At 27.5% G+C, this 10,847-nt stretch overlaps 1 long non-coding RNA gene across 1 annotated transcript; it reads right to left on the bottom strand.

Annotated features, from left to right (window-relative positions):
- Window positions 1–7,659: 7,659 nt before the first annotated feature.
- Window positions 7,660–10,552, bottom strand: LOC136074795 (uncharacterized). Its single transcript, XR_010635444.1, has 2 exons — window positions 10,443–10,552; window positions 7,660–7,842 (listed from the first exon to the last, which is right to left on the bottom strand). It is a non-coding gene; the product is annotated as an uncharacterized LOC136074795 (long non-coding RNA).
- Between the last annotated feature and the right edge of the window lie 295 nt (window positions 10,553–10,847).

Genomic DNA, 10,847 nt, shown 5'->3' with positions numbered 1-10,847 from the left:
TCCTGAAAGTTTTAATCCGGAATAACAATTTGAACTATTTGAACTTATTGGCTCTCACTATATAAAATAAAGAGGTTCGAACTTGGGGGTCGCCCCAGGACCAAAAAAATATTTTTAGAACAAGATTCTCAAAATATATATTTTTTGAATTCTTTTAGTTTTTAGACAATTTCCTGAAATTTTCAAGCTGGTATAACAATTTGAATTATTAATACTTAATGCCCCCTCTTTATAAAATGAAATTCTTTAAGCCCATTTCACTAAAGATAGAAGACTCCATAACTCAAAACCTAAGACATTGACAAGTGGGGTCCTTTTCTATATCAATTTGTATAGTTATTAACAACAATTTTGCCAAGTTTTATGCTGGTATCACAATTTGAACTATTTTTATGCTTAGAGCCCCCACTAATTTGAACGCAACTGCAAATGCTCGAAAAATTGTTTCGAATTAATTAAAATTTGATCAAGTTCAAAAGCCATCTTTGATCTATCTGATAACTTATCAACTAGAACAAAAGTTATTTGAAAATATAACTCCCTTATAATCTAATAAAAAACTATTTGAATAAAGAAAATTAAAAATTGAAAGAGTTAGAAATAAAACTGGTTTATTTGACATATGGGTAACAGGAATAGTGTCGAAATACGAACTTCAGAATAATGTTGAATATATTAAAAAGGCCTAATGTTGCAAAAAAACAAAAAAAGGAATAGTGTCGCAAATGAGTTTAATAAATATTGTCGAAAAGAAAAAAAAAGGAATTGTGTTGCAAATGAATTTAATGAATAGTGTCGAAAACAGTTAATTTCAGCAACTGCTGAAATTAACTGTTTTCGAATAACACTTTATCGAATAGTGTTGCAAATAATTTCAGCAATTGCTTACTTGTTTTGCTTATTTTTATAGCATACGGCTTTTATAGAAAAAACATAAGAATAATGAAAGAAAAAATAGTTGCCAAACCCCAAACCCTCAGTCAATGTAGCGGCACTCCTTTGCGGAAGCAGGCTATAAGATAGATGATGTATGTACTAAAGGCCCCGGTAGCAGGTTATTTCAGTATGACATCAGACATGTTATCTAAACAAACATTTATAGTTATTATTTTTTTTATTTTTGTTACTATTCATTAAACTCCTTTAGGACATTATTCCTTTTTTTCTATTTTCTACACTATTCATTGAGTTCATTTGCGACACTATTCCTTTTTTTTTTTGTTTTCAACACTATTCATTAAATTTATTTGTGACATTATTCCATATTTTTTTATTCGACTACCAATAATGCAATAATTTGCAACACTATTCCGCCACACCTGACATATACCTCTTAAATTAAACGTTGGCCAATAAATAATGATATGAACGTCAACGTTTACCAAAAAAAAAAAACGGCTTAAAAAAAAACTTGCCCTATATATATATATATATATATATATATATATATATATATATATATACATATATGTATATCGCTCTATTTGAAGTATCTTTGTAATATTGAGCACTCTTTTACGACTATGAGTTTTGTTTTATTATTATAATACAAAATAGCCTTAAATATATATATATATATATATATATATATATATATATATATATATATATATATATATATATATATATATATATATATATGTATATATAACATATATATACACATATATATTGTATACAAGTGTTTACATTTTCTTTGGAACATTTATTGCTAATTACGTTTTATTTTGTTGATAAAGTGTTGATGTAGTTTATAAAGACACGCTTGTAAAAGGTTCTGATTAAAAGATCAATACGATCTTCTTTCAGAAACCTTGTTTGTGTTTGTGAAAGAAATTTATTTACTATAACAACAAATGTAAACTTAAAAAAAAAATATATATATATATATATATATATATATATATATATATATATATATATATATATATATATATATATATATATACATATATGTATATCGCTCTATTTGAAGTATCTTTGTAATATTGAGCACTCTTTTACGACTATGAGTTTTGTTTTATTATTATAATACAAAATAGCCTTAAATATATATATATATATATATATATATATATATATATATATATATATATATATATATATATATATATATATATATATATATATATATATATATATATGTATATATAACATATATATACACATATATATTGTATACAAGTGTTTACATTTTCTTTGGAACATTTATTGCTAATTACGTTTTATTTTGTTGATAAAGTGTTGATGTAGTTTATAAAGACACGCTTGTAAAAGGTTCTGATTAAAAGATCAATACGATCTTCTTTCAGAAACCTTGTTTGTGTTTGTGAAAGAAATTTATTTACTATAACAACAAATGTAAACTTAAAAAAAATATATATATATATATATATATATATATATATATATATATATATATATATATATATATATATATATATATATACATATAGGGTAAAGGAAGGTATGTTCGTGATAAATTAACTAGATGTGTAATTACAAAGTCAATTTCAGTAATTTTACTTAATTACTTTAATTGTTTGATGTACATAGAGTAAAGTTACTAGAATCTATGCAGTTTTGGGATTTTAAGTCCTTTGATAAGTTTTTATAAAAGCTCAAAAGTCATTGAGAAAAGTTAGGTAATTTTGTGATATGATATTTAATTTCGTGATAGTGGTTAGGTAATTTCGTGAATACACAATAATATTTAAATTTTTCTTTATTAATTAAGTATAACATCTGGTATAATATAACAAAAAATATCAACACTTGTTTTGAATTCATAACTATTCAATCAGACTTTAAGTTCATAAAATATAAATATAGTCAGGCTTATAAGTTAACAAAATTATAATAATACTTTCATTACTTTATATTTATATATAAAAAAAATATACTTTTAACATATGTAGCTTAGAAAATAAAATAACAGACCTACAAAAAACTCTTAATATAATAACTATAATATTAACCATACTTATATCTGATTAACTTATTTTTCTAAATCACATTCTTGTTGACAACATGTATCACACATAAATACTTCACCAATGTCCTCATATGTTTGACAACTCTCATGATAAGGTACTAAACAATAGGAACACTGCACCCATTTTTTTCCATTTTTTTTTTTTACATCACTGTTGTAACTTTTTTTACAAACACCGCACTCCCAATCATCATCTTTTGAAGCATTTTTATTTTTTTTACTTTTTTTAGAACATACAGGAATAGAATCCTTTGAAGTTAATGGAATAGGTTGATCAGGAGGAGTCAGACACTTTGCACTTGAATCCCTTTTTGGCCTATTAGGGTTAGGTGTGGTTGGCTCTACAGATGGAATAGTTAACAATGTTTGTATAGCAGTATTACTGTGTGGTTGAATTTCTGTACTTTGAATCTCTCTGTTTGTCAATTGAGATGGAGCTATTGCTTCTGGAGGAATGGCATTTTTATTTAAAGGGCAAATGCCACTTTTTTTAAATGCATTTTCTATATTTTTTTTAGAAAAGCTTTTAATAAATGCTGGATTCAATATTGTATGAAAAGTTGTCCGATTTGGTTTTTCTCCAGGATTTTCCCTCATAAAGTCATTTAAGCTAGTGGCCCAGTTTGACTTAAGTGGCTTGTATATTCCTACATCTAGTGGTTGTAATAAATGACTAGTATGAGCTGGAAATGTAAATAAATATATTTCATTTTCTTTTGCAAGTAATATAACATCCATGTTAATGTGTGATGCATGTGAATCCATGAATAATATCACAGGTCGTTCACTTGGAATAGAATCAATAAAAAATTTAAACCATTCCAAAAATAAGTCACTATTAATCCATCCTTTTGGAGATAATTTTACCATACAGTTTGGTAAACAATCAGCTTTAAGATTATCGTTCCATCTAACGCCTTTGAATATAATTAAAGGTGGAATCCATGATCCATTGGCACATACACATCCTAAAAGTGTATGCGTTTCTCCACGATCAGCATAAGTTCTTTTATAAACATAACGTTTACCAATAGCAGTGACTAATTTCGTGATAGTAGGTAATTTCGTGATAGGCTTTACTGCAAAAATATTTGCAGGTTCGTATAGAGAAAGATATTATTATCATTTAACTATATAGTTATATCGTGCTTAAAAAATTTTTAATGTCATTATATTTAATAAAAGAAACATGATTAAAAATGTAAATTCATTTGAGGTGAAAACGTTAAGAAAATGTGTAACTGCGATAAGGAATCATAAGTTATAGGAAGTTAATAAAAAAACAAAAGTTTTACCATTAAATCAAGCATCTTTTCTAGTTTAATATTTAATAAAAATAATTTACTTACCTTAAAACACAAGTCTGGAAATAAAAATGTTGGACAAGTACTCCAAACAAATGTGCTGAACGCACGTTAAATAATGCTAAAGAATGTACAAACTGATAGTAAACAATTGACGTATCACACGCACCCAACGACTATTTGTGTACCCCGTAGTACCCCGGGGTACCATTTGACGCAATTTCGATGTTTTTGACTAATAGGTATGTTCGCTACAAATGCCGAGCGAAATATCACGAAATTACATATATCACGAACATACCTTCCTTTACCTTATCGTGGGTATACTGGCAAAAAACGTTAACTCAAAAATCCCTTTCTAGAAAAATCAATCATTTAAGTTTTCTTCCAATTTGAAACTTTTATAATGTAATGAAATTGCATTTGGTGTTGACATTAAATATACCATATTGTTAACTGTTTATTTAAAAAAATATTTATAGCTTTTATTTTTTTAAATTTTAATTATTTATATTTGTAATAACTTTTTTAAGTTTACGCGTTACTTATTTATATGTAATATTTATATCTCATACTGCAATAGTATAATAGAGTAAGTAAAGTCTTAAACATGTTTTTATATTGTTTATTTTCATAATACACAATTATTAAGATAAATGTGTATTGTATTAAAAGATAATAGATACAAAAGATAAGACAAAAGAAGATAATAGATACAGATAAAAACTTAAAACTGTTCAGTCTCGAAATCCGAATCCATCTCCGATGGTTCAGGAACTACATTCCTCACAGTTTTCGAGATTAGTATATTTTGATACCAGTTATGTAGTTCCAAAGGAATAATTTTTTTTTCACACATACTGAAAAGATCTCTTTTCTTGTCTTTACTAAGGGGTAGATGCGCATCATTCGTCTTTGGAATATCAATGGGTCAATGGTTTGTTATTCGTCTACAACAATTTCACATAACATTAATTATTTTGCATTCCCCAGTTTAACCATACCTGTAGTATATTATACCTGGAGAAAGTTTTTCATATCTTAAACATTTTATCTTTAAAAAATTCGCCTTTTCATTTTCGGTATTTACATTTTTGCTTTTAATTAAAGTGGAGGATAATATTTATTAATTTCAAGCATATCTAAAAAATTTAACTGCGTTGCTTCACACGGCGGTCTTACTTTATTTTTGACACATTTTGCTCGACTCATTTTAAATATATTTAACCAGTTTTGTACGCTGAACACGTCCACATACTTTTGGCAGAGTTTGATACAACTGTGCATACTGTCCACCTCCATGTATGTATGTCCACTCTCCAGGAGTTTAACTTCAATAACCTGTAGATGTATAAAATAAGATGTTTAACATGCCTTAGGACTTTGTTTGCAATGTATTTCATCAAACCAGAACCAGTTTCTTTGGCCCCTCGTTTTTCGTCAACTTCTGTCTAAGCGTAACAAAAGCTTCTGTTTGGGAGCGCACTTTCATAAACAGTAAAAGTTAACATATTTAATTTCCTCATGTAATACATCAAGGAAACCTGTGATGACGGAATTTGCAACTCCTTTTGCAAATCAAAAGTAGCTTGAATGCATTTAACATTATTATTTGCTTATTCCTTGTAAAGATTTTTTGATTTCTCAGCCGCTTCCTTCCTAGTAATATGCTCCATGTAATCTGTCTCCATCGCAGTCCTTTTTTCTCCTGATGATTGTTTGTATTTTGCACAAGTAAAAATTGCTTTAAAAAAATGCATTTAAAATGACAGTATTGGAAATGCATTTAGTGGAGCAAAAAAACTTTTGGCTGATCCTTTCTCTTGTTGAATCGGTGTTTGAATATAAATAGTAAAATTGAGAATTTTTCCTTTACATATTTTTCGGGGTGTGCACCTTACAATATTTTGGGACGCTGTTTTCCACATTCCTTAAAAAAAAATCTTTCTTCCGCTCAAAAATTTTAAGTCTCCAGTAAATTTCGCTAACACGAATTCGCTCCTCATTTCTTATTTTTTCTGTGCATTTGAATTTACATGCAGAGCAGTCTATTACTTTTGGTATTTTTGCAGGTCTTGCAACACCTTCCCTTTTTTCACATGATAAACATTAATCCCTATTTTCTTTTTGAATATTTCTTTTCCATCGTTCAGGTTCATATTTCTTCCAATGTGTGCGTAGTTTCGCAGGTACGTTTGGTCGAATACAAGTATTATCTGGAAAGCTTGTAACCGCTTCGTTAGGCAGCGTTTCAATTTCTTCAAAAGACAAATCTGACAATGTGTTGTCTTCAATCTCAATTACCACTTGAATTTTACCTCCATCGCTCTCCATATTATAATTGAAGTTGCTACCTCATTTGTAGTCAGCGATGTGAAACATATGGTGTTGTGTTCGACATATGGTGTTGCAAAATGATATGGGGAAATTAAACCACTTACTTATTAAACTAGGCCATTAAAATTTTTATAATCTATGTCCTTACTTGAACTAAATGTTAACAAACATTATAGTTTTCATTATTATACTGCAGATGATGTGAAAAACGATGGGGCAATCATACAGATTGCCCCATCGTTTTTCACACCATCAGTCTGAGAGGCTACATCATCTGCAGTATAATAATGAAAACTATAATGTTTGTTAACATTTAGTTCAAGTAAGGACATAGATTATAAAAATTTTAATGGCCTAATTTAATAAGTAAGTGGTTTAATTTCCCCATATCATTTTGCAACACCATATGTCGAACACAACCTGAACCCCATTTGCTTGTCTCATCGTTTTTTTAAAAATTATTTTGTTCGAAGTCAATGCCACCTATAAAAAAATACTTATATCGTGTTAACATTTGGTTTAAAAAAGACAACATAAGGAAACTAATGTCAATCCCAGTGAAAAAGCGCACATGGGATACGGGTGGGTTTTTACCAGATGTAACCCATATGGGGATTATTATTTTGTCCCATGTGGGTTTCATATGGTAAATCCCACATGGGTTTTATGTGGTAAATCCTACATGGGATATAGGTTGAAAATACTACATGTTATAGATCTTAAATGTCACATATTTTAATCCAAATGGTATAAAAGTAGTCAATACTAGACAAATGAAAGTCCGAATGCTTCTATGATAATTTTTAAAATTCTTTTAATTTAAAAATTACTTAAATAGTAATTTAAAATTAATCATCGAAGCTTTCAGAGAGGCTTAACTTAATCTGGTATTTGGTACTTTATCCCATTTGGTATTCAAAATGTGTAGCATTTTTGATCTTTTACATGTGATGTTTTCCACCTATAACCTATGTGGGATTTACCTTAAACTACTATGACGAAATTTTATAAAATTAAAAAACGTGTTGCAAAATGAATTTATTTTAAAATAAATGCTATTAATCAATACATCCAAAATGAATATTAAAAATATTATTTTTTCTTTTGCGATTTACACGCCGTTTTTTGTCGATTGAATTAATTAAATCGCTTCGGTTTGCATAATACCAAGGTTTTTAGTATCTTCTAACTTTCTTCAAACATTTTCTAAAAAAAAAAATATAAATACAAATATATAAATATAAATATATCTATATATATATATCTATATATATATATATATATATATATATATATATCTATATATATATATATATATATATATATATATATATATATATATATATATATATATATATATATATATATATATATATATATATACATATATAAATTAATTAAAAGAATGCGATGGAAAGCGTTAATTAAAAGAATGCGATGGAAAGCGTTTTTCTTTTTAAACATGAGTTCAAATAGTAAGTACAATTTTTATTATAACTATGGATTAAAAACATCTAATCATCCAAAACAAATTACAGAAATGATAGCTTTTGAGAATGAACTCATTAATCTTGTAAAACACATTAAGTTTCGAAAGGTGCACAGCAGTTTCCAAAATAAATTAAAAAAAGATATAAACAGTATTCAAAAATCTAACCTAACTTATACGTATGCTGATAAAACGACCAATCTTTACAATATATCTAAAAATGATTACAACCACTTGTTAAGAAATGCCATCACTTCAAACTACAAATTATCCAATTCAAACATAATAAATAAAGTAAACTTAGAAGGTAAACGTCTTTTGAAAAATCATGAAGTTTTCAATAAAATTGACATTAACACATCTTCCGATTGTTTTATCACTTTAAAAGACCATAAAGATAATTTTGAAAACATTCCGACTGTCCGTTTATTGAATCCTGCTAAAAACGAGGTTGGTAGAATTAGTAAAGATATTCTTTCTAAAATTAATACAGACCTAAGAAATATATTACAATTAAATCAATGGAAAAACACTCGAAATGTTATCGATTGGTTTAAGGCCATAAAAGATAAACACCTTTATAAATTTTTAGTTTTTGATATTATTGACTTCTACCCTTCTATCAGTGAAACACTTCTTAAAAACTCTATAAATTTTGCGAAGCAACACCTAACATTAAATAAAGAAAACATATCACTAATTTTTCATGCAAGAAAGTCTTTGCTTTTTAATAATGATCAAGTTTGGATAAAGCAATCAAGCGGTTTGTTTGATGTTTCCATGGGAGCGTTCGACGGTTTGTGAGCTGGTAGGAATATTTCTTCTTTTTCAAATTTCAAAATTTTATAACAAGCTTGAGGTTGGTTTATACCGTGACGATGGCTTGGCAGTTTTTAGTAATAAAAGCGGCCCTCAAATAGAAAAAATAAAAAAGCATATTGTCGAAATATTTAAATGCAATGGCTTACGGATTTCTATACAATGCAACATGAAAATTGTAAACTACCTTGACGTGACTCTAAATCTTAGTGACTGCACTTTTAAACCTTATTTCAAACCTGATAATACATTAAATTACATCCATGCTGATTCAAATCATCCGCCGAGTATATTAAAACAAATACCACGTTCGATTGAACTTAGATCGTCTACAAATTCATCTAACAAAGAAATATTTCAAAATACTATTCCTCTATATAATGAAGCTTTATTAAAGTCTGGTTATAAATGTAGTCTAACATATAATCCTATAACAATATCAACTCCAAAACGGAAAAGAGCCCGCAACATCATTTGGTTTAACCCTCCATTTAGTAAAAACGTTAGCACCAACCTGGGAAAATGTTTTTTGAAACTTATTGACAAACATTTTCCTAATAATAATAAACTGCATAAAATCTTTACCAGGAACACAGTCAAAGTTAGTTACAGTTGTATGCCAAGTGTAAAATCTATTATAAATTCGCACAACAAATACATTTTATGCAACAATACAAACCTTAATCAACAGGACTGTAACTGCTATAATAAAAATCTCTGTCCGTTGTTTAATAAATGTTTAACAAGCAACATTGTATATCAAGCAACTGTTACAACTGATAATCTTGATTCATCTTCTAATGAAAAATCCTACATTGGGAAAAGTGAGACTCCTTTTAAATTAAGATACGCTAATCACGTTAAATCATTTAACATCGCTAAATACAAAAATGATACTGAACTCTCAAAACATGTATGGAAGTTAAAAGAAGCTAATTTAGTCCCTATAGTCAAGTGGAAAATTCTCAGGCGATGTAAAGCATATAATCCAACATCTAAATCTTGCAAATTATGTCTCACCGAAAAATATGAAATTCTATATAATAAAAGTACTAATTTATTAAATAAAAGGAGTGAGATTTTTTCTAAGTGTAGACATAGAAACAGATTCCTTCTGTCCCAATATGACACTGGCGATTAAAATAGATGTTTTTCCATATTATTATTTTTATTTTTTATTTTTATTATTATTATTGTCATTATTATTACTATTATTATTATTTGACGTCAGAACTCATTCCATTGTTTTTTTAATTTATTAATTTTGTAACGGTTTTTTAATTGTATTTTTGAACGGTTTTTTCTTGATTTAAATATATGGCTGATGAGTGCCGCAAACGGCATGAAACTTTAAGTACCGTAAAAAAGTTGTTTTTTTTCATCTTAATTTTTTAATTAATTAATTAATGATCTATTTTGTGATTATTTCACTTTATATTGATCACTCTCAAATCGAAAAAATATTTCACAAATAATTATTTCCTAATTTATTACTTACAATGACTAACGTATTATGGGTAATTGAACACATATTATGCGTAATGACCTTGAACTCATGAGGAGAATCCTGAAAAAAAGTGATCAATTAGGATAAGTAGTTAAACAAAAGTTTTATCAATATATCTCAACAGGGTAAATATTTACAAATCCAAACATATTGAGAGACATAGGCTAATGAGAAAATAAAAAACACTACAAGTAAATAGCATAATAAATTACAAAACTAATTTTCACATAAATTATGATAGCTTTAGTATTTTGGGAGTGGTAATTAGTGAGTAATTCTTTAGCAGAATATTAGAATATACTCTGCATTGTTTTTTTGTGATTTTAATTTTATATTTAGCAGCAATGAACTGAAACTGAGTAATACAAAATGTTCTGCATAAAGGGTCAGTAGCAC

This window comes from Hydra vulgaris, chromosome 01 (assembly GCF_038396675.1).
Source record: "Hydra vulgaris chromosome 01, alternate assembly HydraT2T_AEP".
Taxonomy (NCBI): Eukaryota; Metazoa; Cnidaria; class Hydrozoa; order Anthoathecata; family Hydridae; genus Hydra; species Hydra vulgaris.
The sequence above is the reverse complement of the archived record's forward strand: the minus strand, read 5'-3'. Positions and strand labels throughout refer to the sequence as shown.